The following is a 13,920-nucleotide window of genomic DNA, read 5'->3' on the forward strand; positions in this document are numbered from 1 at the left end:
GGTCCCAGCTACTCAGGACTTTGAGGCAGGAGAATCACTTGAACCTGGGAGGCGGAGGTTGCAGTGAGCCGTGATTGCACCACTGGACTCCAGTCTGGGCAACAGAGCAAGGCTCTGTCCAAAAAAAAAGTGTGAAAAGCCGTCAAAAATGGAGAAACACAATTGTGGCAGATGCCATCCTGTTTCATAATATTAAACAGCATCTTTACAGGAAACGAGTCTTTTCATGTTAAACTTTTGTCTCTGGATTCTACTTCTGTGAACTCTAGACTCATCTAGTTGCCTACTTCACATTTCCACTTGAATGTGTAATACTGAAATTCACTTGTACCATGTCCAATAGCAGACTCCCAACCCCTATGGACCCCAGATCATCTTCCCACAGTCTTCCCAATCTCATGCTAAAAACTTGCATTATTCTGACTTCTTTCTCCTATCGCCTTCCCCCAATTATCAATAATCTTGTCATTTTTATCTTCCATAGACGTCAGGATCTGACCATGTCATGATACCTCTAAGACACCATTCTGAGCCAAACCACTACCATCTATCTGAATTGTCATTAATAAGATAATTCTCCTGGCCAGCTCTCTGCTTGCACCTTTGCTCATTTCAGTCAGTCTGTTCTTTCCATGGCAGCCAAAGCAATTCTTTAGGTAAACCATCACTTATTTTTTCAACACCCTTCTCTGACTTTCTGTCTCATTTACACATCACATTTAAATAATGATAACACACTCTTATTTTTTATATAGAAAATTAAAAAGTGTCTTATATTCACTGTTACCCTGGTGGCAGTTGTGATATATTGATCATTTCCCGTATATGAACAAACCTGGTCATCACTTCAGTTTAATTATAAGCACAGTTAGGACTACACTTGAATTTAGTATCTTCAATAAGTTTATACTATGATTCAAAATTGAAATGAGAAGTTATTGTGTATGTAAAAAGAAACAGAGGCAGACCAGCATAGCATATGAAAGAATTATTGTCGAAATAGACTAAATAAACTCTTCACATGAATACAAAATAAAAATAGATGTGATTAGGAAGTATTGTGCTGTCATCTTCATGGCAGTTTTTGTTTCTTAGTTATATATAGAATAAGGATTAAGCTAACAATAAAATATGTTTTAAATTTGATAACATAAAGTAAAAGCCAATCCTTATAATGTTCCACAGGGCCCATATATTCGCTGACCCTTTTGACATTTTTCTAAATTTATTTCTGAAAATTCTCCTCTGCGCACATAGCTCTAGCCATGATGGCCTCCAGGTAGCTCTTTGAAAATGCCATGAACTCCTGTGCCTCACAGCCTTTGCCTGTGCAGTTCATTCTGTCTGATATGTACCAGTCCCCTCATAGCTTTAGGACTTACTTACTTACTTACTTCAGGTTCCTGTTTACACATCATTTTATCAGGGAGACCTTCTCTGCCTACCTTATTAAAATATTCTTGCCAATCTCAAATTAATTTTTCCACAGGTTCTATGTTTTTCTTTTTCTTTCAATTGTTGTTTTTCTATCTTTCATTGAAATGCATCATGGTGCTTGGCACATAGTAGATGCTCTTACAATTTTGATGAATGAGTAAATGAATAAATGGATCTTCACAACAACCTTACGATATTAATGTTGTCATTAACGATGGCAATATTATCATTGCCCTTAAACATTGATGAAAAACTGAGGAAAAGGGAGATTAAGTAATTTTGCCATGGTCGTGGAGGTATGATGTGTGACAGACTCTGGATTTGGTGTGGCTGCAGTGCCTGCACAATGAACCCTCCCTCACTGTTTCTCATGTCTTAATAGATGAGTGCAGATTTGAGGTCACTTATGAAGATAAAGAAAGAAAATTGGCCAGTAAGGTGGCTCACGCCTGTAATTCCAGCACTTTGGGAGGTTGAGGCAGGCAGAACACGAGGTCAGGAGTTACAGACCAGCCTCGCTAACATGGTGAAACCCTGTCTCTACTAAAAATGCAAAATTAGCTGGGCGTGGTGGTGTGTGTTTATAACCTCAACTATTCTGGAGACTGAAGCAGGAGAATGCTTGAATCTGGGAGGCGGAAGTTGCCGTGAGCCAAGATCCCACCACTGTACTCCAGCCTGGGCAACAGAACAAGATCCTGTCTCAAAAAAAAAAAGAAAAAAGAAAAAAAGAAAAAAATGTTTTTGCAAATTAATGACTTTCACAAGGCTACTGCAGAATTTCTTACCAAGCCAGCAAAGGCTACCAACCCAGTGTGTCACACCAACTTTGGGGCTCTTTTACAATCAGTTCTGTTAGTTTACTAATTCCTTGGAGATGTCATCACTTATGGTGTTTCTCCATTCTAGGGCACTTACAATTTTGTAGTTGACACATGAACTAGAGAAGTACTTGAAAACCTTTCTATGTGAATATGTAACTCCAGTCTATTGGGGTCCCTTTTTTACCAGCAGATATTCATGTTGCCCATCCCATCATACCAGCTTCCCTTTCAGCATCAAAGCATAGTCGGTTGGTACTTTATCCTGGACAAATGGGGGCCACTTTCCCAATTCATTAAAATGATTAAATGGTTTACATAACAAACAGCAAATCATGTACTAGTGGCTATAATACACCACAGAGATGATAAGACTTACTTTAATTTTCTATTCAGCAATAAGCAAAATTTCTCTTTTAAAATTCCCTCTTATCCCCAGTCCTTTAATAATTTCCATAAATAATTACATAAAACGTACATGGTGTATTTTGTCTGAAAAACTCATTGGGTTGTTGTAAAATGAAGTGATAATTCATAAATACCTAGTACAGAGTAAGCACTCTGAAGACATTATTATAATTCGTGTTATTATTATTATAAATTATTGTATGTTTACATTTTACCTTAGAGTATGGTGAACAAACCTGAGAAATTTGAAAGCAAAAAGCAAAGAAGTCCTATGTGCAACTAAATCTATAGAGTTTACTCAGAAAATATTCTGAAATGAGCCTTAATCAAATTACCAGAAAAGCATTCAGATTGGCCTGCCTATCTTTTCGCATATTAGAAATTACAAGTGATGCCAAATTTTGTGATGTGCTTTTTGACTGGACGCAAGTCATCTGGGTGAGGATAGTGGACACCAAGCTCATTTCACCTGGTGACTAGAGCCATAATGTAAAATGTTAAATTGCTATCATTTTCTTCTTCTCCTAAGTAATTTGTAAACATAATAATGGCTTCATTGTTGAGGCTTGTGGTTTCTTTCAAAAGGAAAATAATTTTTAAAACAGGCTAGGATCATAGTGTTGTGCGAATACGAACACTCAAAACTCTGTCTTTAAAGAATGCAAAGCAGAGCCTTCATTTGTGCTGCCCTTTCTGCCTGAAACCTTCTACCGACTTTTTGTCTGATCACCTACCTCTTATTCATTCTTCCAGACCGTGGCAGTCTTCCTCTCAACAGTTTTTACTCCTCCTCATCACAACTCTACCTAAATACCTTAAAAATTAATTTTACAAATAAGCTTATCCTTAAAATTCATCGGCAGACACCAAGAGCAGGTATCAACGTTTTATTACTTCATCTCCAGATCTTTGCACTATGCCTGCCATTGGCATTCAATAATGTTGGTCTAAAGAATATATTAAACTCTCATTTACCTTTGTTAGTAGAGAGATTCAAATGGAAAATTAAGATCTGGAATATATAAAATGCATTCACATAGCAATACAAATAAAACATTTAGTTTTTTTGTGCTTTCTCCTCAGTGGAATTAACTTACTAATAATGTGTGATATAATGAAAGATATACTGTTTCTAAAGCTGAAACAGGATTGAAATATCCACTACTCCCACCTTCTCATTGAATATATTTCGTCCTTCCTAAGCATGTGTGATATACTGGAAGTTGCTCTGCCTGCTATGCATGACAGTGGTATGAAAAGTGGATTTCATTACATTAGCTCCCTTCAACTATAGCTGGCAATACAAGAAATTATTTTATTTAGTGCTTTAAGAAAAGTTTTTTACATTTTGTTCACCAATCATAAAACCTATATATTATTGTAGAATAACAGGAAAGTTTCTGGTATCTGTACAAACATTTTGGTAATTATTTTAAAAATATACTTTAAAAAGTTATTACAGGTTACCACTTATTTTGAAACACTTTGCATCACATAAAGCCATATATTGAATAAGATCACACAAGTAGATGATCTACCTATTGGCCTAACTCAGGACATTCATAACCAGAATTTGTCATATGACACTTTAAAAATCATCATCTGTTGCATTTTCTAATCAGAGTCATAGATTTTTATAGTTGAGTGAAAATCTGGAAATGCATAATGTGCCTACCTCCCTTCTAAGGATTGTAACTTGTGGTGGAGAGCAGTGTTTTACAAACTGAGACTTATTTACAGATTACAAAATCGATTTACTAATTTGTGACCAGCATTTTTTTTTCAGCAACATGGATGGAACTGCAGGTCATTATGTTAAATGAAATAAGCGAGAAACAAAGAGGAAACATGTTTTATGTTTTCAGTCATATTTGGGAGCTAATAAACGTTGATATCTCATGGAGGCAGAGAGTAGAATGATATTCAACCAGAAGGGTGTTGGGGGCAGTGGGTGAAGAGAGGTTGGTTAATGGGTACAAACACACAGGTAGAAGGAAGAAGTTTTAGTGTTTAATAACACAATAGAGTGATCATAGTTCACAATAATTTATTGTATATTTCAAAATAGCTAGAAGAGGCAAAATGTTCCCAACACAAGGAAATAACAGATGTTTAGGTGATGGATATCCTAAACACCCTAATTTGGTCACTACACATTGTATGCAAGTATCAAAATATGACATGAATCCCATACATATGTAGAGTTGTTTAGTGTCAATAAAAAACACTAAAAACAGGTAGAGTGAAGTCCTAGCATTCTGAAATGTCTAACAATGTTCTAATTTGTAACTAAAACAACACTCTTATCCTTGTTCCTACATCATGTGCCTTTTATTTTCATTTTTGTTTTTAATTTTTGCAGGTACATAGTAAGTTTATATATTTATGGGGTATGTGAGATATTTTGATTTCTTTAATTATTTCCTGAGAGCTAGAGTTTATAAACCACTTTTGAACTATTCTGTGGCTCCTGATGCTTGCAGAAGGACTCGTATAATTGTAAAGTGCCACATACAGATTGAAAGCATTATTATCTTCCCAGCACCTAATACTGTATGTATCTTGTACATAGTAGATATTCGACAAGTTGTCATCAATTATAATAAAAAAGAAAATACAATTCACTGCCTTTTCTGGTTATCATTTTGTGACATTTTTGCTCTACTTCTAAACTACAATCATGAGTAAAATAGTTTATGAGCTATGGATCAAGCTAAAACAGTTTGACAGCCATTGGTGAAGAACCGTTACAAGTAAGCTCGACCAACACCTTTAGCTTCCAACCTCTTGTGCACTCCCAATATTAACTGGCTTGATATACATTCATTTTGTAAAAAATGGACATGTACTAAGTCAATGTACTTTCCTTAAGAGATCTAAACAGCTTAAAAATAAAAACTATTAACTTCTTTTTCATAAAATTTTCGATCATATTAAAATCTGGCAACAGAAAAAATAAAACACAATCATTTTAGAATAGATTACATCAACTTTTACTAAAGACAATAAAACTCAGTCTCAAAATCCACTAACTCTAAGGACTGCTGTGGTATCACCATACCAAATTGGCTGAATTTTCTTTTATTAGATCTTTCCTTAATCAACTTCTGACAATGCAGTCCAAGAATGGGCTTAAAAGTGGCTAAAAGCCATCTGCTTAAGCTAGAGTCACTTAATAAAAAGTAAGTTGTAATGACTGCTGGAAAGGAAATCAAATACTAGAAATGAATTCAGGTGCTACGATGAAAGCTATAGTTTCATTGATTAATGTGTCAGGATAAATAGTACATGGCAGACTCCAACCCTTTGGTGCATTCAATGTGTTTCAGTTGCTACAATATCTTCATAAAGATACATGACAAATATTCACCTTGGAACAGTAGGCATAAATGAAATCAAGAAGGGAAAACTCCTCATTAAAAGGCCAACATATCAAATAATAATCTAAGCTACATTATGCTTCACCCTGATTGCAGCTTTCTCTTTTAGACTTAAGGATACATTTGGCTCCCAGCAACACTAAAGCTCATTATAATCATCATTAAAATAACACTTTTCTCAAGTCAGCAGGAGTCGGGTGTCTTGCTGAAGCTGTGCATTCAGCCCCCAGAAAGAAGGAGTATCAGGCAGTGCATCAACTGACCCCTCAGGATAAACCTGAATGGGCTCTGATGAGCTCCAAAGGGGTGCAATCCGAAGGTCTTTTTGAGGTGAAGACCCTGCTGCCTCTTGCTTCCTGTATATTAGCAGCACTTAGACTGCTGTAAAAGGGACTGAAGTCTAAGAGAGTCACATTCTTAGAGATTATATACATGGTAGTTCAACTTGAAATGCTAACATAATGTACAGATGGTATATTTTATGTGTATACACACACACACAAACACACACAGAGTGCCCTATGGACAAGCACTCACGTGTTTAAGTAAAAGGAATATATCTACAAAATCTGTGACCCATCGTTCCAAAAACAGAGAAATAATTTAAATTCAGGATTGGAAATGCTTGTAAAGATTAATTCCTTCAAATCCCTTTCCTAAATGTGCAAATTCACTGTCTCTATTAGCTCTTACGTACAGCTGACTTTGACAGGAAAGCAATAAAGTGGTAGATTTGCTCAATTTTATTTTGTGAAATAATTCAAAGCTTTTTGTATGAGTGGTAGAACTGTCTTAAAATATTTCTGGATATTGTAATCATATTTATTTATTAAGTATTTTTAATATCATCTAAATAATTTAAAACACAAATCATCTATATTTTAAAATATTTTTCAGGAAGAACTGAAATACTTTAATAAAAATCTAAATGATGAAACAATTTTTTTCAAAAGTCTGAAGTCCTTTTTTCCTATTGTCGTGACATAAAGAACAGTATAAACAGGACAAGGATTTTATTTTTAAATTTAAACTATCAACTAAAGCCGTTTATGACTAGTTTATACATGCCCAACCAATAAACTTTCTATCTGCAAAATCGGGTAGAATGATATCTGGAAAACACCTTAAAAATTGATGCTATTTATTTAAATAAATTAATTTTTCCCAGCAGTGTAATATCAGCAAGCATAATAAGAAGTTCTGTACATCTTTCAATGGACAGAACATGAAGAGAAAATAAAAGAAAAATGTGTTTGTAATAAAAGGGATACAACACCTTTCTCCTGATACATAGAAATAGCTCACTAGTCCCTTTCTGCTACCCTTATTCTGTAACATTGCAATTCCTAAACCTTAAAGCTCTTAATAAGAGAGATGAATCACACCAAGAAAATAATCCATTACTTATGGAACAAAGAAAAAAGAAGTGGCATATTTATTTTGCTTACTGTTCTCTTAGTATTAAAGCCACAGACTTAACAACACATTTCAAGTGGAAATATTCCACATGAAAATTGTAGAATTGGGCATGAAAGTGTTTACTTAAAGTCCATGGAGCATACATTCTTACTGGAAAAAGAAGTCACGGTGTTCAGATCTGTACTCAGGAAGGTAAGTGAAATGACTATGAAATAATCATTTAAGCGATGGCCTGTAATCCCATTTTAAAAAGTTTAAAAAAAACATTGTCTTCTTGATTCCATCTAAGTGTAGAGTCCATCCACTTCTCTCTCTCTCCCACTTTCATGCCCCTTTCCAGGGGCTCCAACCACTTCCTAACAATTTCAGTAAGTGCCTCCTAAGGAGCTGTCTTCCTGGAAACGTTGCCTTCTTCCATCTACTTTTTATGTTGTATCAAAGGAAAGAGAAAAGAACTCTTCTAAAGATCTAAGCTCTTGTGTTTATTCTTGTGTGATTATTCCGAGGAATCCCTGCAAGTCTAATCTCCCTAACACTCAGGACAAAACCCTTCTCATCTTACCCTGCTCTCTTACCTCCTTTTCTCCTACCAATTGCTTCAGTCTCTTCATCTGACCCCTACATTTTTCTCCTGTAATACTAGAGTACTTGAATTTTACCAAAACATTCTGGGCACATACAGTTCCCTTGAGCTTTGATGATACTTTTCCCCACTCCCTTTTCAAGTTAACTCTCATTCTCCCAGGACGCAGTTCAGAGATCACTTGCTCCAGAAAGACATACTTTATTCCCTAAAATAAATGGGTTCCCCTTAACTTGCTGCTCTAGCAGCAATCTGTGTGTATCTCTAGCAGCTTCTGGACAATTTGCAAGTCTGTTCACTCTCTAAGTCTCCTTCAGTTGACTACTGATCTTCATGAGACCAAGAACAGTGTCTTTTTTCATCACCATTTCTCCTGGCCTAAGAATGAATCTGATATAATCATAGTTTCACTGAAGGAATGCAATAGTCCAATTAATCCTCCAATGACATTTTGCAATCGACATACTAGTGGCCCCAACTTTAGATGAGAAAATCAACAAGCAGAGAGGTTAACCAGAATCGTAGCTACCAATGATGGAAATACATGATTCCAGAGCCTATTTCCACTTCCAAGACTTTCTCAGCTGAGTTGGCAATATAACAACAAAACATGAGTGTTTTTGAAAGACACTGTTACATACCATAATTACAACCAATTTAATGTCATGATTTCAACCTTAAATTCTAATTGCAAATGTATTTTTATTACACTTTGCCTTCAAACATTTATCCTTCCTCTTCTTAATCTAGTTTCCCCTTCATATTTATCCCTTTTCATTGTATCCTTGAGCCATCTCTCATTTGTTAGGATGTAACCATCCATAAAAAACATAAATCCTTAGGAACAAAGCCATATATAATTTTAAATATTTTTCAGGTATAACAACGCACTCTATAATATACAGTACATATGTGATTTGTTTTATACAAAGTAAGCCAAGGAATGTAATCATACACATAATAGCTTGGCTTATAATTAACATTTATTGAGTAAAGATGGGTATAAGTCTCTATTCTAAACATTTTGCATATATTAGCCTACTTAATTCCCACAAGGACCCTGTATTATCATTAATATCAACTTAAAAATGAAGAATATAGAATGGTTAAATAGTTGTCCAAAGTCAATCATATAGTAAACAGTGAAATAAGTTAGAAAATATCTCTACAGAACACAGGCTTATTATAATTTTAAAAAAGAACGAAAATTACATATATATTTTCAAAGGAATAACAATTATTGGTGGCCTAAGCACCGAATTTGAGAACATACCGCTAGTGTTTGGTGCCATTCTTCTCTTAACTATTCTATTCTCCCATGATACTAACTCACCAGCACCTTGTTCCCAACGACAAAGGAAAAAATGAAGATAATTTCAAAGACCAAAAAAAAAAAAAAACTAGTTATGAAGCCGTGTATCTTTGTAATTTGTAAACCCAAATAATACAAATATTTCATTGCATAAAGGAAACACTGACAAAGTACTCATTTGTTTTTGGTTTTTGCTCATTTGGGACCTAACTCAGTTTCTTTATTCTCACTTCGCATTATCACAGGTTGACCAACGAAATTGTGACAGCCGTTTTTTTGAAAACAATTTCGGCTTCCACCTGAGGATAAAAGAGAGGATATTTTTACGTCTGCCCAGAATTATAAAAATGCAACCTTGTTTAAAGTAAAAGTTTATTTGAAATCACAAGTTAATTGTATTACTTGACGAACATAATCTCTTAGAATGTCTATTTGCCCCTTTGTCGTTAAGTATAGCATTGTTTCTGACCTAGCTGCTGCTACACAGATCTCTTGCTGTCTCTCCCTCTATGCCTATCTTTCCTCTTATTACTTTTTTCTTGCTTTTCTGTATTTGTGTCTACCCCAACCAACCTGTTCTAAAGTTTTACAATTAATCTGTTATCTAACAGACTGTATTTTTCATCTTTAAAAAATAAAATTTCAAGGCTTCAAGTTTAAAAAAAACTCAACTCGTTGCACTTACTTATAAGGATTTTGTTTATTCTTCACTTGCAAATTGGTGGTTTTCAATAACTAACAATAGTAATAATAATGACAGCAATAATGTCTACTTTTTATGGAGTACACACTATGGGCTAGGCACCACTTGCTCTGAGCACTTCCCACGTATTAACTTGTTTAATATTAATGAGGCCCCTAGAAATTAAATTCTGTTATTATCCTCATTTTACAGTAAGAAACCTAAGGTACAAAAAAGTAGAAAAACTTGTCAGGGATCACACAGGCAGTTGGTGGCAGAGCCGGAATCTGAGTCCAGGCAGCCTTGACTAAATCTTCAATCCTAACCACTGAGCTACGTATCTAGACAAGCTTAGTGGTTAAGAATCTTGAGTATAACCAGCTTAGATGTAGCTAACAAAGAATGGCTACTTTAGGCTTGGAAGTTAAACAGACATGGATTTAAATCCCCTTTCTATCTCTTCATAGCTTTATGCTCTTAAGCAAGCGTATTACCTTTCCAAGTTTTAATATCCTTATCTGGAAATCCAAGTACAATCCAATTCAAGCACAATAATCACTGAGTTAATGTAATAATTAAATGAACTAAAAGCAAAACAAAACAAAAAACAACGCTGCAAAATAAAAATGCTTAATGCTGTGGTGAGCACATTGTATATACTCCATACAGTACTATGAAGCAGTCACAGAAGTACGTCCACATATTTCCTGATCTGTATTTACTTCGCTTTTTAAAGCTTCCTGAAAGCAGGAACCCAATACTTTGTAGATGATAACAAACATCACGTTCAAAAGTAAAATTACAGGTATTGCTCTGGGCCCTCTGTTTCCTATTGCTCATTCTGACCCACTTAGTGATCAGCCTTGGCCTCTGCCACTCCAGACTTGGGAGAGCATAAGGAGCTGCTGCTCAGAGTGTCAGGAGGTGCCCAGCAGCCTCGCTGCCAGTCAGTTTCTGGTCTCTAACCTCACCTCCTTCAGTAAGTAACTGGGCTGCTATTTCATAGTGACTCATTGTCCCTGTAGTAGATCAATTCCAGTAACAAGCATAAGCAATCAGTATGCTTAGGGCCTACCCCTCCTAAGAACCGGTAAGACGTAAGAATGTTGAAAAGGTTCCCCAAGCAAAAGAAGTCCTTTCAGATTCTATTGCTTTTTTAACCTTTCAGCTGATCTGAGCCTAGAAGTGTGAAAATAATGGGCCTTGATGCCTTTATGCATTAGCAAAACACAAAAAATGAGTGTCTTCAAAAGACGCTAATATAAACCATCATTACAGCCAATTTAATGTTATAATTGAAAGCCCAAATCCTAGTTAAATGTAAGGAAACACAAGTTTGCAACAAATAGTGGCTTTAACAGCTTGTGTTTCATTGGTGACTTCTGCTTGTTCTGGTTTTGACTTAGGATATTGTCCTCCTTCTCCCTGAGCTGAAAACAACTTACACACTGATTTTTCTCACACTGCTTGTTTTCACCAGAAACAAATTACCAAGCCCACTGTTGCTTTTTAGCTATGAAGCATCTAAATTGGGATATCTGTGAAATATTATTGTGAATCGTTTAAATCCAAAGGATGACCAAAATGAGGTTAATAAAACTATGTATCCATCACAAAATTAATACTATTTTTTCTCCTAAGAATTTCATGGCTCTTGATTTTATGTTTTATTCTGTTTGCACAATCTCGAATATGACCATTTATGGATCTTCTTGCCTGTGTGGACGACTATCGAATAATAAATAAATATGTGTATAAACAACAATCTGAGTCCTAGAGTCTCAAACTCATAGATACTCAAATCTTGCTAATGAGAGTGTTTAGTTTCATTGGAATAATGCTTTAAAATTGTTCTTACTGGAACCCCATTAAGAGAAGCATGCGCTCCCAGGTTACCACAGAAACCTGTTTTGTTACAGACTGTTTCCCTTCTTTCTTACCCAGTTTACTCTCACATGGTACTTGACTGGTTCTTCTTATGCTTTGAGCCTGCTAAGCCTGAATTAGATGCCTCCAAAAGTATGCATTGCCTCCAAAGTGTCCCAGGTAAAAAGGAACTTTATTGTTAAAGGTTCTCAGTTAATGAAATATTTCTGCAATATTTCAGATGCAATTAAAAATTTAATTATTCAGGTTTCATTAATTTAACAAAACTCATGCTATCAAAGACATTGCACTCGTGTGCCGTGGGGCGTTCAATGGTTGTTATAGGCATAGACTTACCAAGGATTCATAAACCAAGTCCTAGGAAATTAAATTACTTTTAAACAATATGACTTGCTTTTAGTAGGTAACAATAGAAAATAATTCAGAAACATTGCATTTAAAACTTATTTTAGATATTTAAATACTGAAAAATTAGGCTGTGCAAGACAGTCAAGTATAAAGAAATGCATAATCCTGGGAAATCTACATTGAGATTTTTTTTTTAATGTGACTGGAAATACAGCTAACAATAGGTACTAAATGAAATGTTAAACATGGCAGTAGTGAATTCCCAGAATCTAAAATGTCCCATGGAATTAAGGAAGAACAAACTGTACCTTACTGGTCCTTTTCCATTGTATATAAGTCTAATATCTTCTACTACTTTGGTATGCTCATTTTAATTTTCTTACAGTATCTGAATATATAAATATTCACTCACTGAATTTTTGAAAAATTTGTAAGTAATTGTGCCTACTGAATCTCAAATTTAATTAAAGATATGTCCATCACCAGTTTGTCATGGTATGAAAGTACAACTAATGTTAGATGAACAGTAGGTTTCGATTTTCAATATATGGGTATTGCATTAGTACTGATACCTTTCAAGACGATTTTATAGCAAACACTCCAAAAGTACTAAAAAACACACACTACTCTTTTAAAATCTAGATGTTACCTGTCCTCCACCCTTAAGGAAACTGCATTAACAATTGGTGCATATAGTTCTTGGTTCTTGATGTTTCTCTCTCTTACTCTCTCTCTCTTTTTTTTTTGAGACAAATTCTGCTCTTGTTGCCCAGACCGTGGTGTGCACTGGTGCAGTCCTGGCTCATTACAACCTCCACCTCCTGGATTCAAGCGATTCTCTTGCCTCAGCCTCCCGAGTAGCTGGGATTACAGGCACCAGCCACCACATCTGGCCAATTTTTTGTGGGTTTTTTAGTAGAGATGGGGTTTCACCATGTTGGGATTACAGGCAGCACTTGGGAGGCTGAGACAGGTGGATCACATGAGGTAGGTGCGCCTGGACGGTTCTTGATGTTTCTTATGCTTTCCTAGATACATATATGTGAATACCCTACAAGATTAATCATTAGTTCTAATCAACAAATACTCTGGTTCTATCTCCCTCTAGAAAACAGGATCATTATGACTGTCTTTCTGGCAATGAGTTATGGGCCAGAAGAGAAAATATTTTCTTCTGGGCTGAGCACACTACAGGTAATGCAAGATTTGCCATTGCTCTCTTTTCCCTCTTTAATACAACTTGTAAGACCAAAGGGGTGACTGCTGGGTCTGGCTGAATTCCAGTGTTGGAAGGACCATGATGTAGAACAGAACTCTGGGCTGACTCGCGATAGACATAATGTGGATGAGAAATAAACCCTGGTATTTTTAAATCACTAAATTAGTGTGTTCCCTGCCATAGCAAAACCTAGACTTTCCTGACTAACACAGACTCATGGCTATAGTTATGTCTGTGTCTGAATTATTTGGTATGCTTTGTGTCTTTGACATACATAACCTACATTTCTCAATAACTAAATTCCCTACAAATATGTTAAAACGGAAATAACACACAGAAAAAATGTTTTGAGACCCTTGCTTTTAAAAGAAAATTAATATACCAAGTAATGCATTGTTTTATAATAAAGGTTTACTTTTTCCTA

The 13,920-nt window shown here is 35.4% G+C and overlaps 1 protein-coding gene across 21 annotated transcripts in view; it reads right to left on the reverse strand.

Moving 5' to 3' along the window:
- NLGN1 (neuroligin 1) overlaps positions 1–13,920 on the reverse strand; it is an 887,833-nt gene that overhangs the window by 568,369 nt on the left and 305,544 nt on the right. The window lies entirely within an intron of this gene.

The sequence above is a fragment of the Callithrix jacchus genome, chromosome 17 (genome assembly GCF_049354715.1).
Source record: "Callithrix jacchus isolate 240 chromosome 17, calJac240_pri, whole genome shotgun sequence".
Classification (NCBI taxonomy): Eukaryota; Metazoa; Chordata; class Mammalia; order Primates; family Cebidae; genus Callithrix; species Callithrix jacchus.